Source organism: Sphaeramia orbicularis, chromosome 1, assembly GCF_902148855.1.
Source record: "Sphaeramia orbicularis chromosome 1, fSphaOr1.1, whole genome shotgun sequence".
Taxonomy (NCBI): domain Eukaryota; kingdom Metazoa; phylum Chordata; class Actinopteri; order Kurtiformes; family Apogonidae; genus Sphaeramia; species Sphaeramia orbicularis.
Genome location: NC_043957.1, coordinates 2645710 through 2661991, shown reverse-complemented (window position 1 = coordinate 2661991; position 16282 = coordinate 2645710). Strand labels below are relative to the sequence as shown.

The 16282-nt window shown below is 35.6% G+C and overlaps 1 protein-coding gene across 1 annotated transcript in view; it reads left to right on the top strand.

The window, feature by feature from the left end:
* Positions 1 to 16282, top strand: part of tenm3 (teneurin transmembrane protein 3) — a 776142-nt gene that overhangs the window by 136956 nt on the left and 622904 nt on the right. The window lies entirely within an intron of this gene.

The following is a 16282-nucleotide window of genomic DNA, read 5'->3' as shown; positions in this document are numbered from 1 at the left end:
CACAAAACTTGTGGTAGGATTCATGTCAAATATTATATGTAGCTTCCTTGGAACAGTGTCTACAAAGGTTGATCATAGTTTTGAGAAATGTAGATTTTTGAAGTTTTGGTGAATTTTTGAACTGTTACAAATTTGCCCTTATGATTGTCCATATTTTGATGGTTTATGACATGGACATTGTTACAGATATCAGTATAGTTACTATACAAAGTCATACATGAACTTAACAACCTCACAAATTCAACTTGGCATTGATTCTTGATAGAACATGATGGTGTGATACAGGGACATTAGTTCTGTTTTATGTTGTGTGGTGACATAATGCTTACTTGACTTCATGGATTGGCTGACTTGAGCCTCACAACAAAAGCAGGAGTTTGCTTCTTGTCATAAATACAGTCGCACCAGGGTCACATATTCAGGTCTGAACAAGAAAGAAAAGTGTTTTGTGTTTACCTTGAATAGCAGCTGCAAGACATTTGATCTCTTATAAGGAAAAAAAAAAAAGAACAGAAAAAAAATCCTCTGGTTTCATTTGCAGGCAGGTGGCAGTTACTGTGCACACACCATCTATTTTGCCCTTGTGTTTTCAACCCTGCGATTGTCTTCACTCAGATTAAAAAGTCTCCTGAAGAGAGCTGACAGCTTCCAGTGTTGTTTCAGTTCCGTGCTCTGGGATAGTCTTACAGTCAGACTAAAAACACAGAGCTGAAGACATTTTAGTGTCACATTAGGATGAAGATAGTCGGGCGGTGTGTGCGTTTGTGAGAGCGGTCGGTCCCACTGAGGACTAGGGGACAAGTACCGCCTTAAGGCCTGCTAGATAAACGGTCTGAGCACCAGGGAGTGTGTTTGTGCACGAGTATGTGCACATCCAACCCCCTAGAGCCGTTCAAAGGGTGACCTCAATGAGACAGCTTTACTTCTTAGACACACATGCTAACTTCCAGACGCTGACACCGACGCCTCTTCAAAGTGACACAGTCATTATGAGAGAAAATGAAAAGCAGAACAATTAGAGGATTGGAATTGTCAGGGTGATCGACTGGAATTACTGTCGTCTGCAGAAAGTCAAAGGTCAAAAGACAGATAATGTTTGAGGCTGATTGACACAATCACACTGTTCAGGTTTTAATATGAAATGTACACGATATGAACAAACTCCAATTAGTGGTGAAAACTACAACAATTCACATTATTTTAAGATTTTACTTTTTTTGCCGGAAACAATGAAAATTGCTTAATATTTAAGTTTGTTGCACACTTTTGTCAGATTTTTATTGGATGATAAAACAACATTTAATTGTGATATCATTTTTATATTATGATAATATTTATTTTTTGTGCTAAGGACATTTTTGATGGACAAACAGTATGTTATCAGAATAATTTTCAGTTCTGTTCATTTTTTTGTTGTATTCTGACCATAAAATAGAGATATATGTGTTTTTGAGGTTTTGGTTTTGTTGAATTTGTTTTTATCTATCTATCTATCTATCTATCTATCTATCTATCTATCTATCTATCTATCTATCTATCTATCTATCTATCTATCTATCTATCTATCTATCTATCTATCTATCTATCTATCTATCTATCTATCTATCTATCTATCTATCTATCTATCTATCTATCTATCGTTCTTTCTTTTTCTCTTTTTTCTCAGTCTTTTTTCTCTCTTTCTTTCTCTATCTCTTGTTTGTGTTCGTATGTGTTTTGTGTTGTGTGTTGAATTCAGGTGTTTCTTTTCGAACAGGGGTCTGGGATACAAAACAATAATGACAAATGTCATAATATAGTTTTATATTATAGTAAATGTCATTGCGTTGCATTGGTTAGCTTAGTTTAAAGTGTTATTTTTGCTTCCAAAATACCTCAGAGATGGTTTTTACTTCTGTTTTTTTCGACATAGATTTATTTATTTATTTTTTTAAATCCATGACTGATTTTAAATGCTCTACCTCTAAATTTCTAAAATATTTTTCGTGCTCTGACTGTAAATAATCATTTTCTACCAAAACTAACCATCTACCTTCCTCACGTCTCTCATTAAACATTAAGGAAATTATTATATTGATGTTTATAAACTGTATGGACAAAAATATTGGGACACATCATGGCTACAGCTGTAAAATGTCCTGTTAATGCAGATTTCAGACATAAACATCAATATTAATGATCAATATGATATTTATCCTAATATAAAACTACATTATGAGAAAAGAAACACCTGAATTCAACGTGTCCCAATACTTTTGTCCATATATACTGTATGATTTAGGCAATTATGCTATGTGGCTAACATACAACGTATGTGGGATATTGTTTTCTGAAAGTCTTTTCACTACATATGAGGCATTTCATGTATTTACACTAGTATCGTCCCATTCTTTCATCTAACGTTTTATCTCTACTAGAAGAATGAAAAAAATCGCAGATTTGCGGTCGCACAGTCGCTGACAAATAAACCCAACCTTAAGGCGGTTAAGTTTAGCGAATTCTATAAATTAACTGTTGAAGGTAGTCTAAAGAAGTTTGGTGACAGTTTTAACAGCTAGTTTCCATTCCATGTAATATATGTCTCTAATTTTAGCGTTTCCTGGCTTCATCCACATCTAAGACGTTCTGCGTAGCGCTGCGGCAAAGATAAACTTTTAATAATGCAGTGTTCAGTGTTGGGAGTGTTCACGAGGAGAGTTGATGTTTGATTACTCTGTCATCCTTTCTTTTTTTTTTTAATTGTCTTCAGTAAATTTAGGTCTGTTATTAGTGTTCCCAGAAACCTGCTCTGCTCCATGTATCCTCCACCTGGATTTCACTTGTGTCTGCAGGCACGCAATAAACTGAACACAGCAGAGATGTGACGTTTCATTGTGAATAATTCCAGGTTGCAGAAATTTGTTAGATTTCTTTTATGGCTTTTCTGCCTCGATTCATGGCCGACATAAGTAAGGCAGAGCAATGAATGTATGTTCACAACCTTAATATTCTGCACGCATTAATCCGATCTGTCTGTGCACACTCACATGCCCAGGTGTAGACATGTTTTTAGCGGTTTGCACCTCGAATTCGTATTTTTTCTAACTGATGATACAAATCAAGCTTTGTGATGTAGTTATATGATGGAAGATTCTGTGTTGGATTGGGAGGATGCTGAAAACAGGATGTGGTATGTTTATGTTTATTGACGTCAGGGCAGTCGCCATCATATAACCTTAGAGTCCTAGCTTTCCTTTCTATTTCTGACCTTGCTTTCAAAGCCTAAATGCAGCACATTTTAACAGTATGTGTGGAGTTTTGTGTCGTTTCTCTTGTTGACTGTAGTGCTGGAAATTGGAATGGAATTGTTAACCTATAAAGACCCAAACATCCACTGTCGACCAAAACCATCTGCTGATCTAAACTGTTTCATACCTGTTGATCCACTCATCCTATCAATACATGTAAATAACTGGTGTAAAATACAGTTCATTATGTTTTCATGGTCATCAGATATGAGCCATTTGGACGTTCAGAGGCTTCGTAGTTACCGTCATTATGTGTCACATTTACACACACACTCCATAGCACAGATATATAAAACTTTATTGTTCTTGTGTATAAAAAAAAACAAAAAAACAAAATTCAAATCCCAAAATAAAACAGAACACATCTAATAATAGTCAAATAGATAGAAGTAAAAATAGAGTAGTTGAATAGATAATTTATTTGTTTTTATTTAACCAGGTAAGGGAGATTAAGAAAATGTTCTTGTTTGCAGCTGTGGCCTGGCTGTAAAATAAAAATGTAAAATAAAAAAAAAGTAAAATGAAAGCAAGATAATTAAAAAAAAAAAAAAAAAAAGTACACTATTCACTAGGGCTGAAAGATATATCGTATCGATATTGAGATATGAACATTCAAGATATTAATATCGAAAAAAGCAATGATATAAACTATAGATTTCCCCTGCACTCGCCCTGCATGTACAGCTCTGGAAATCACAACAAGTTTAATTTATTCATACTTTATGTTAATGCTGATGACTGGAAGTGAGTTCTTATAAATAAAACTGCACTTTCCACATTCTTTTGTATTATGATGTTTGTATTTTTCTGAAAAAATGCTTGGTTTTCACCGAACCCGTAGTCATATCGTATCGATATGGAGATATCTGGCATAAATATTGAGATATGAAATTTTGTCCATATCGTTCAGCCCTACTATTCACACCCTCATACACATCCATGCGTCCTCAGTTATAACCTTATTGCACATTATTGCACTTGTTGCATATTATTCAGTTTTCCAGATAATGTTACTGCATCATTAAAGATGTTTGTCATTCCTCTACATCTGTCAGAGTTGTTTGACCAGTTCAGATGTATTTTTAACATCTTCACAGTATCATTTGACATTATACATTCTCATTTCCAACTGGCTGTGCAGTGGCACTTGGCCAGAATGTTCTATTGTAATGCACAGTAGAAAATCGCCCATTAAGTTTAAGGAAATATTGCAGAAATATTGATGTCGATATCTGGATGTACCCTCGAGTAAGACACTTAACCCCCCATTTGCTACCCTGATATGGTGAGCGCACTGCTCCTAGTCTGCAGTGTGTGATACATGCGTGAACTAGTGATGGATTAAATGCAGAAGGCCGATTTAGAACGTGAGGTGCATGTCTACGTGTGTGAACCCTACTGACAAATAAAAATTCTTAATTATTCTTCTTAATTCTTAATTCATATCAGCTTGAACAGGACATCTTACAGCTGTAGCCATGACGTGTCCCAATATTTTTATTATATAGTTTAGAAACATCAGTATTTCCTAAAGTTTAAAGGGGGATTTGAAGAAAGTAGATGATTAGTTGTGGTAGAAAATGATTATTTACAGTCAGAGTGTGAAAAATATTTTAGAAATTCAGAGGTAGAACATTTAAACTCATAGTTGTGGATTAAAAAAAACTAAATATATGTTGAGAGAAGTTAGGTAAAACCCATCTCTGAGACATTTAGGAACCAAACATAACAATTTAAACCAAACTAACCAATGCAATGCAATATTTATCCCATAATATAAAACTATATTATAACATTACTCATTATTGTTTTATATCCCAGACCCCTGCTAGAACAGAAATATAGTTTATAAACATCAATATTTCCTTAAAGTTTAATGTTAGATTTGAAGGAAGTAGATGATTAGTTGTGGTAGAAAATGATTATTTACAGTCAGAGCATGAAAAAGTATTTTAGAAATTTAGAGGTACAACATTTAAAATTATAATCATGAATGATACAAAATCAGTGTTGAGAGAAATTCAGTAAAAACTATCTGTGAGGCATTTTGGAAGCAACGAAAACAATTTAAGCCAAACTAACCAATGCAATGATATTTATCCCAAAATAAAACTATATTATGACATTTGTTATTATTGTTTTGTATCCCAGACCCCTGTTAGAAAAGAAACACCTGCATTCAATGTGTCCACATACTTTTGTTCATATAGTGTATCTAAGGAGTTACATTAAAAGCGCATGTAATTATTAGGATTACTCAGGCAGAATATAACGACTCGGAGAATAATATTAAAGTGACTGACCAAGAAAATAAAGCCTGAAACCCAATCGGATGAGGACGGCTCACAGAGCGAGGAGGAAAGCGACAGTTTGGAGACAGAGAGGATGGCTGGGTCGCGTTCAGGATCGGCGGTGCCAACATCAGGACACAGTCTGGTCAGGTTCCTCTGGTGTGGTCTCACACAGGCAGGTATAGTGTATCTCCACAGTCCTCCAGCATCAGCGGAGGCGAAACGAGAGACGCGAGAGGACAACAAAATCATTCTCATCACTTCGCAAATCAATTATGCATCGTATAATTAAGACATCAGACTCGGTGTGCAGGTTTGGTGTGGATTAAAAACACAGACCCTTTGATTCAAGTCGCCTAATTTGGATAAATAATGCCCTAATCTGAAAACAAAATCCATCCACTGTAGCTGCTTAATACCATTTTACGCATCGTGACTTAAAAATAGAGAAGCTGTATCGTCTCCTCTCTGTCAGATATTCTGGCCAGCAGTCAACTTAACGGTACATTACATCTAACATCTGTTGGCTCCGACGTCTGAGTCTCAGCAGGTTACGCCTTTTACATACCCTATTTTGCATATTTTATTTGAATACCAATCAACATAACAAGCAAACAAAGCCATTCCTTTACATCCTATAAATGTCACTGTATCTGTCCTGTTAAATTTACTCTTTTTTTATTACGACTTGCATCTAAATAAATCCAGTTGAATGACAAGAGCTGAGAAATAGTCTTATTGAAAATGAGTAAACATGAAAAAAAATTAAACTCAACAGCTCCAAGTAGTAACAGGATGAGTTTTGTTTTTAATCCTTTATTAGAAAATAAATAAGTGTACGGTTGGAAAATACTGAAAGCTGACTTCTCCAGTTCCTCATTGAAATAACACTTATTTTAGACACCACTCGTCTTCTATGGAGTGTTTTTTTTTTTTAATGTGAATGTGGCTTACAAATCTGAGGTTAAACGAATTTTGCTTGAAAAAAATGAAAAATAAGTAAATAATGAAATCCACAAGGTTTCCAACCGACAGCAGTCACAGGTTAATTGATATGGTAGAATAAAGAGGAATCCTGAACTGACTCTTTAATCCCTATTAGCTTTTCTTCATTGTTCACTGAAGCACAGTGTTTTTAATTAACAATTTAATTATTGATGAAGCACCTGATCAAGCTTTGCTAATTCACTTATTAAGGAAAAAACAACAGCAAACTGATTGTTGCTTTCACTCATCATTCTTTCCTTCCTCTTCTATGCACCCTTTGTCTCTGATTTCCTTCCTATCCTGTTTATTTATTTTTTTTTCATTTTCACCTCCTTCATCACTTATTTATTTCACTTACAGGTACAGTACATATTTGTTTCTTTCTTCAGATGAATTTCTTTTAATTACGCACTAAAAGTCATAATTCTTCCATTTAAAACAAATCCATCCATAATTCTTTGCAGTATGGGCTGGGATGATCTGCTTTTCAGACGGACTGAATGAATCATGTCATTTAATATACGATGTCACAACACATCCATCCTGGTGTCATTCATTTTAGCTGCTTGGCTAATTTATTCATTTACATCTGTGTATATTGATGCTTTTTTTAATTTCTGAACTTAAGTGTTTTATTTTACTCCACATTAACTTGCAGAGTTAAAGGAGTTTTTGCAAAGTGCTGTTTTGCGGACATGCAGGGACTGATTTACTTAAAAGCTTTAAAGCAGTGGTTTCCAACCTGTTTTGGCTTGTGACCCCATTTTAACGTCAGAAATTTCTGGTGACCCCAGACATTCAAAATGGAGACTTTTTTTTTTTGGGCTAAAATTAATTAGTTTTTGATAATGTAGCTAATAGTTTGCTATAATATGTTGCAACTAAACATTAATTTTAGACTACATTTAGGCTATATAATCTATATAATGCCCCTTGTTGGTGTCTGCTTCTCAGTTTCTCTTAGATGTCTTATGCCGTGTTTCCACTATGGGGAACCAGCTCGGCTCGGCTCGACTCGGTATTCCCGAAACTGTTTCCATTACAGGATACTACTGACTTTACAGTACCTGGTCGTCATAGTGATGTGGCGCGTTACTTCCGTGTCGTCTGCTCAGAGAGTTGCTGAAAACTCACTCGTTGCGTGTTGTGTCGTCTGAATTTTTACATTGGCCACCAAAGACTGAACCTCCTGGACCGACCATGGTGTAGTTTTGGGCTGGTATCATGTGGATTAATGTACCGCTATATTTACTGTCCACTTCTGCATCTGTTTTTTGTAAACACACACACACAGGTCACAGAGACAGCTGTCTGACCAGTCAGTGGTCTGCAGTGTTATACAGGGGTTGGACAAAATAATGGAAACACCTTAAAAAATCAACAAAATATAATTTAATATGGTGTAGGTCCGCCTTTTGCGGCAATTACAGCCTCAGTTCTCCGAGGTATTGATTCATACAACTTGTGAATTGTTTCCAAATGAATTTTCAGCCATTCTTCAGTTAGAATACCCTCCAACTCTTTTAGAGACGATGGCGGTGGAAATCGACGTCTTACTTGAATCTCTAAAACTGACCATAAATGCTCAATAATGTTGAGGTCTGGGGACTGTGCCGGCCATACGAGATGCTCAACTTCATTAGAATGTTCCTCATGCCATTCTTTAACAATTCTAGCTGTATGGATTGGGGCATTATCATCTTGAGGTGAAGGTGTTTCCATTATTTTGTCCAACCCCTGTACATCACGGTTTAGTATCGCTTGGAACCTCGGCGGAGGTGATACCAAAAAACTAGTACCAGGTACCAGATTCCAGGTCGTTTTTTGTAATGGAAACTGTCATGGTGGCAACCCATGCCCTGTGAGTGGGTTGAACCCATATCCTTTGTTCTCAGGCTCTGGGCCTGGTTCTGGGATGGAGTGAGCATGGAGCGAGTGTCAAACAGTTAGGTAACAAAAGGAAAAAAGAAAAAGACTAAGCTATGCAAAATGTGTTTCGATCTGTGGGCCCATTATGTAACTATTTCTAAGGATGCAAAAATGATAAATATGAAATGAGAATATGATTACTAGAAACAAAATATAACAATATGATTACTAGAAACAAAATATAACAATATGATTACTAGAAACAAAATATAACAATATGATTACTAGAAACAAACAAAACTAGACCAGCTAAGCTAGCAGGCCCAAACCCATGCTCCACACTGTCACTCCTGCAAAAAGGCCGAGCCGAGTCGAGTCGAGTCGAGCCGGTACCATACAGTGGAAACGCGGCATTTGTGAGGCCATGCAGGCCAAGAAATCTTTCCATTCTCTGTTCGGTCCGGTTTTGTGACTGAGACTGTGTCCAGGCAGGGTGAAGTGTAGTAACGCATGTGGTCACATGATCGGGTCAATCTGGAGTCAAGAATCTCAGATATTACATCCTGCATTTCATTTAAACTTGATTTTTATTAGGAAAAGTGTGTGGTGTTTTAATCATAATGAACTGTATATTCAATCATTAAAAAATATTTGTACGTCATTTTTATTTTTATCAATTACTAGAAATTTCAGGAGACCCCACAGTTAAAAACACTGCTTTAGAGATTTTTTTACAGCAGGGGTGTTAAACATACAGGCCAAAACCACCCAGGATTAATTTGACGCTGACAACATTAAACATCAATGGTGCTGAACTCGTTTAATCCAGGGGCCCAATGTGACCTCAAGTAAACTGATATATATACTGTATATACACTACCAGTCAGAGGTTTGGACTCACCTTCTCATTTAAATGACATGAGATGGACCGCAGGTGTCCAACCAGTGCTCAGCATCACTGGGAACTCCTTCCAGGCTGTTGGAAAACATGTCAGGTGACGACCTCGTGAAGGTCACTGAGAAAATGCCAAGAATGTGCAAAGCAGTAATCAAATGTGTTTTGAAGAATCTAAAATATAAAACATGTTTTGAGTTATGTCACACTTTTTTAACTGCATAATTCCATGTGTTCTTTCATAATTTTGATGCCTTCAGTGAGAATCTGCAATGGAAATAGTCATGAAAACAAAGAAAAAATAGATGTGTCCAAACTTTTGACTGGTAGTATATGTATTGATGAATAATATTAATAATATGTATATCTGTGAACAATATTCACAATATCAACAGTATGTATTATCTATGAAAACAGTATGTGTATCTATGAACTCTATAGTCTATATAAAAAGAGTGCATTTATGTTTTGATAGTGATTTCATAGTGCATTGTTATTGCAAATAATGACCACATGGTTGGGATAATTTCTTACCCCTGCCTCCAGTCACAATTAATCACAACAAACCCCACCATGCTTCTGCCAGTGTGTATGATGGAGATAGAAGAAGTGGACAACTGACAACACTTATGCAAATGTGAGTTAACTGACAGCGAAGACGTGGCGGTGGCGAATCCCACGTTGGCTGTCAGTCGGATACATGAAAGCACTGTCAGCAAACTTATCTGCTCGGCATTCCCTCTGTGCATGTATCAGTTGACAGTCTGTTACCACACAAAGACACGTTCTTTGGTCCATTTGTTGCATTTATGACTCAGTATCGCAGTTGGGAACTGGCATATTACTTTGACAGATATGCAAACGTGTATATAATGACAATGATAGACTGTAGTTCAAACATAAGGAGGAATAAAGTATATAATATTAACACGAGTCTGGTCGGACTCATGACAGATTTTATATGTAGCTTCCTTGGGACAATGTCTACAAAGTCTGTGTTCAGTTTTGACAAATCTAGATTTTTGCATTTTTGATGAATTTTAAATATTAAAAATGTGCCTTTACTTATAATGGGCCATATTTTGATGACTTATAACATGGAAATGGGTACAGATGTCAATATAGTTACTATTGAGCACTGATAGGAAGTTATATATGGACTTTCATTTAGGTCCATGACCTTTGACCTTTAGTGACCTTAAAGGATCAAACCGAAGTCACCAGTGTCTACATTTCAACAACCTTCTTTTCTGAAACTGCTGGTCAGACTCATCTCTTTTTTTTTTTTTTTTTTGCATCTTCCTTGGGACAGTGTTTACAAAGTTTGTTCACACTTTTGAGAATTTTTTTTAATTTTTGAAGATTTTTTTTTTTAACATGAAAAATTTGCCTTTACTTGTAATGGTCCATGTTTTGATGGTTTATAACATGTAAATGGTTAAAGATGTCAGTATAGTTGTGTTTTGTTTTGGTTTTTTTTTTACATTTTTTTTAAGTGACCAGTACATAACAAAACATGTGACAAACATGACAATAAATAAGACAAGACAAAAACAGATACTAATTACATACTTATCATTATACATTGATGTGTGTGTGTGTGAGAGAAAAAAAATGAAAGAAAAGACAGAGGAGTTGGTAACAACAACAAATGATAATTAAAATTGAAGGGGAAAAAAAATAAATACATCATTGTCTTTAACAACAGTGGTAATAATAGTGATGATATTAGCATAATAAATCCTAATGAACAAAAATACATAACTAAATAACCAATAATACTAATAATAACAGCCGGATAAAGGGTATTGATAGACGGTGATAATAATGTTATGGTTGTACAGGGGGTGTCTCTTACAGAAACAAAATGCTCATTGGTTTTCAGGGAAATTGCTGAGTAAAGAAAGAAAGAGAAAGAAAAAAAAAAAATAAAAGTATAAAAGTAATCTTTAAAAAAGTTCATTCATTTGGTCACTATATCCAATTACTTATGAATGTGTACTGTGGAGAAAAATATTAAACAGGATGTGACGGGACAAAATGGAGAACATTGCAGGTGAAGTTCGCAGTGATGTGAAATGGATCATCTGGTGTTTGTTTCACAGCATCGCCACATTGTGTGTTTTTCTCAGCAGTTATAAATTGTAGCTCTCTTATCAGGATTATCATCAGCTCTTTGTCCGGTGAATCCAGGCTCCATAATCTGTGTTTTCTCCTAATTATATTCAACATCAGCTCCTCCAAAAAAACCAGATTCACTCTGGGAATAGACAGCAGAAACCCAAGACCCTCTAGTGTTTTTTATGTTTTCGCTGTTTCACTTAATTCCAGGAATGCAGCTGTGGTAAGTAACCCACTGCCACTGTCCTCAGCTGTGGAGAAGCTTGAAAAGCCTGCAGTTAGGAGTGAAGTACAGAGAGGTGTTGCCATGGAGACGATATACAGTCTCCTCTTGTTGCATCAGTCTGAACTGGCAGGTTTCAGAAAGTCACAGGCAGGAGTTCTGCAAGTAGATTCAAGTTGCAGCTCATCTCATTGAATATATAGGATCTGAAATGGGCTAGGGTGTATTTTTTAAATTTATTTTTATTTTTTTTCCACTATCCTTTTTTTTTTCCCCAGTCATTCACTTTTTAAACATTGGCATAATAATGATATTGAGGAGCAGAGAAAAGCCAATACCTGATTAATCTGTGATAAAATTATTACACTGAAACCATAGATGGTGATTAACTGCTGTTGTCTTAAGTAGAAATAACCGTTGAATTGAGCATCTAAATCAAAATAATAAATGCTTAAAAGAAGAAAGCCGAGTCAGTATTTCCAATTGAGAGAATAATAATATTCATCAACCACAAATGGTGCCAAATTAATATTGATATCTACAGTTTGTAAAAGGTTGTATCGGTGCAGATTAGTTTCAAAGCATATGACACCTACAATTAAAGGACTTTTATGACAAAAAAAAAAAAAAAAAAAAAGCACAATATTGATTCTATTAACAATGAGCTTGTAAAAATGATTACTGGAGTATATCATTCTAAAAAAAATATCAAATTATGTCTTCTCTTTTCAAATATTTAATTATGAATGGAGGTTGTAACACTTTAGATGTGAAACAGAAATGGGAAAAAGTACGAGGAATGTGTGTCGCAGAGGAGGAATGGATCAATATCTGGAGAATTCAACAGTCAAACACTCCTTCAAGGATATGGAGTGAACATTGTTGGAAAAATATAATTAGAATTTTCGTAACTCTTAAAATTACAGCTAAATATGTGTCTGGAGTTCAACGTTGTTGGAGAGAATGTGGAGATGTCAATGTAAATCATGCAGATTTAGGTTATATCCTAAACTTGTATCATTTTTGGATAATGTATATTCAACAATTGTTAAGATATTGGGTTATGCAATCCCTAAAACATGTTTGGTGATGTATTTTTAGATATATTATTGGTAATGTCATCAAAAATGATAGATATTTGTTTAAAATACTATTGGCAGTCTGTCAAAAGGCTATTACCAAAAAATAGTGCAGATTAGAACCACCTACAACTAACGACTGGATACACACTGTGAATTAAATATTTGAAATGGAGATTCTGACCCATAGACTGAGGACTCAAGTTTTTAGTCACAAAGGTTTTTTATGGTCAGTGTATCCCAAATGTCCCTCATATTTGTATTGTACAGAATTCAAACAATAAAAATAAAGGAACAAAAAAGTTTCAAAGCATAAATGCAAAAATTCAGAGGAAAAAAAAACTTGTATTTTTATTTATCCATGTCCAATTACACTGGTCAACAACAAATTTATTGTTGAAGTTTTTTGAGCTGATTTAGGATAATTTTGGTGCTGAATCCAAAAATCACATTAATTTTGCTCAATCAGGTCAACTTTCTGAACTATGCTACATATTGGCTTTTGAACATTTTTGCTTACATTTATGGGCATTTTCACATCATATGATACAAAATTCTTTCATATTTCTTGCAATAAACAAATTCTGAAGATTTGACTTTTGCCAATTTATGATTAATGTTTTTTTTAATATTACAGGTGAATGAAATGGCTTCGACTAGAAGATCTTGCAAAAATAAGCCTGACGTATTCTGCTACATCTGCGGTGAATACACCATTGTACCTAACAGGAATCAAGTCACAAGTTTCATAAAGTGTGCTTACCAATCTGATTTTGGTATTAAACTTGGTGACCAAGATAAAGTTTACAAAAATGTAATTAATTTTGTGAGAAGATCAAATTTTTCAAAATCAAATTAGCAAAAAAACCTGACCTGATTGAGAAAAACAGATGTCATTTTTGGATTTAGCGGTGCAAAATGGTCCGAATTCAGTTGAAAAAACCTAGACAACTTGCAAAAATATTTTTTTGTAACCCAGTGTTACCTTCCAAAAGACCTTTGACAAAGAAACCAGGCTGTGAACCAATGACAATATTCCAAATGCACTTTAAGTTGACTTCTGTTTCTAAGTAATTTCTCTTCAGTATAAAACTAGAAGAAAAATACCTCCTTGTTTCAACACAATATGTACATTATACATCCGCTTCACTTAGGTATGTTTTCCATCAACAGACACTTTTTAATTACCAACTTTTTACTTGTTATCCATCAGATGTCCATGTTGTATGTGTATGTGTGTGTTTCGTTTTTTTTTTTTTTTCCTCTCTTATACAGTACCTGTCTTACATGTTCAATGTATGTATTGTTGTAATACCAAAGCAATCACCTAGACTGCAAAACAAATCTACCTACGGGTATAAATAAAGTTACCTTGACCTTGACCTTAACATCACCATGGGGCTGCTTTGAGCTGAGGACAGAGTTTGTTTTGAGCTGTTTTATGTTACAGGTTTGGACTTTACTGAACAACATTTACGTAATATTTGACACCGGAGCTGAGACTAAGACAAAGAGATGATGACAGCGTGCTCTGTTTTTATGGTCATTCAGGGTTCGGCCCATTTCTCATTACCACTGCCGACCCCCACCTACCTCTGCATATATTGACATGATGTTAAACAGCAGAGTAACACACTAAAACAAAGAGAAACATTTGGAGTTGTCATTATTTATAGGTTATTCTGATAATATTTTACAGGTCTGATCCACTTTAGATCTTTTTGGTCTGTATGTGGAACCTGAACTAAAATGGTTTTGACACCCTTGATTGTTGTTATCTTATTCATACTTTTTTTGCATTTCACAAATTCACCTCACAGGCTGGACTGGACCCTAAGGTGGGCCGATGTTGGCCTGCGGGCCGTATGTTTGACACCCCTGCCTTAACCCATAAAGACCCAGTGCTATTTTTGTGGCAGCTCCCAAATACATTTTTCTCTATTTCTTCAATTTAACACCGTTTTTCTTTTTTTCTTTTTTTTCTTTTTTTTAAACATTTTTATCTTCTGTATTTTGCATTTTTCAGTATAAAGGAGGTATTTTTGTTTATTTGTTTTACTGTTAGTGTAGATTTTCGTAAAAGCTCAGATTAAAGTTGAGGGTTATTAAATAGAAACAGAGAAAAATGAAGAAAAAGTGACTTTTTCAGCAAAAAAATATCAATAAGTGGACATAAACTCAGTGAGTCCATCCACTGTCACTGATCCAACTCCATGGGTTTTACTGGTGAATCAATGTTGTAGAAGATGATGGTGTTTCCATGGTAACTACGGAGCCTCTGAACGCCCAAATGTGTCATATCTGATCACCGTGAAAAGATGGCAAACTGCATTTTACACCAATTAATTACATGTCATGATTGGATTTGTGGATCAACAGATATTAAATATTTTACAACAGTAGATGTTGTGGTCGATGGGAGCTTGTGGGTTAAGTCAATAAACTCATTAAATAAGCAAAAAGTTTTGTCTTCAAGAAGAGACTGCAATTTACCTGCAGCTAATGACAGATTCCCCACCAGTAAATGTCATCTTCAGTCGTTTGAAGACGTTTCTGTGCTTGTAACTTAAAGGATAAGAGCGATGAATAGAGCGGCGAACCGGTAGCCGGTATTTTGGGTGGAGACGTGGCGTTGGCAGAGCTGCAGGTGGCTGTTGTTTGGAGGCTGTAATAAAAGAGGCTCTGCATACCGGCTACAGATTACATGGCTCATTGATTAGAGAATCCAAGACACTGTCAGAAAGAACAGCCTCCCCTTCAAAGTTGAGGAGCTACTCAACGTGAGCACTATACAAGAGCCTCCTCCTCAGAGAGAAGTTGATTGAATAAATCTCAACGCCTGTCGGAGTCATTTTATATCGAGAACAGACAGAGGCGCACTGCGGCGGCCTCACCTGTTGGGAGCCATTGAACACTTCCTTGGGATTGTCAGCAAATTGCCATGCACCTGTGCTTCACCATCGAGCAAGTCTAATTTATAATTTAGATTCAATCAGCCAAATCCTTCATATTGGATTTTTTTTTTTTTTCTTTTTAGTTTCTGGCCAGATGTGGAACTGTGGTGAGATGTTGTTCTCTGTCTAATAAGCTGAATGAGTTTAACAAGTTGTCTGCTGTGATTCAGATTGCAAATCTTATACCCTAATTTAAAATTGTTCGTACCTGTTGAGCTGTCGTGGGTTAATGAAATTCCTTCCGAACCTGATATCCATACAGTTTTGTCAAACTCCGGGGGTTTGTCTACTCAAAGGAGGGGGATTCTTCCTTTTTCTCAATTTAAATACAACGACTACAAAATGTGACCTTCTGTGCTCGCCGAGTAATCAGAGGAATCTAATTTCTTTTCAAATACATACATATGACGTCTCCCATCTGTATTCATTATGTGGGACCTGATAAAGGGACACAGTAGAGACAGCCTTTACTGGAGTCCTTGAAGCCAGGCAGTTCAGGCAGAAGAAATAATAATAATGGTGGATTGATTTGTGGCAGCTGCAGCAACTGGAATAAATTTGGTAGAAAAGCCCAAA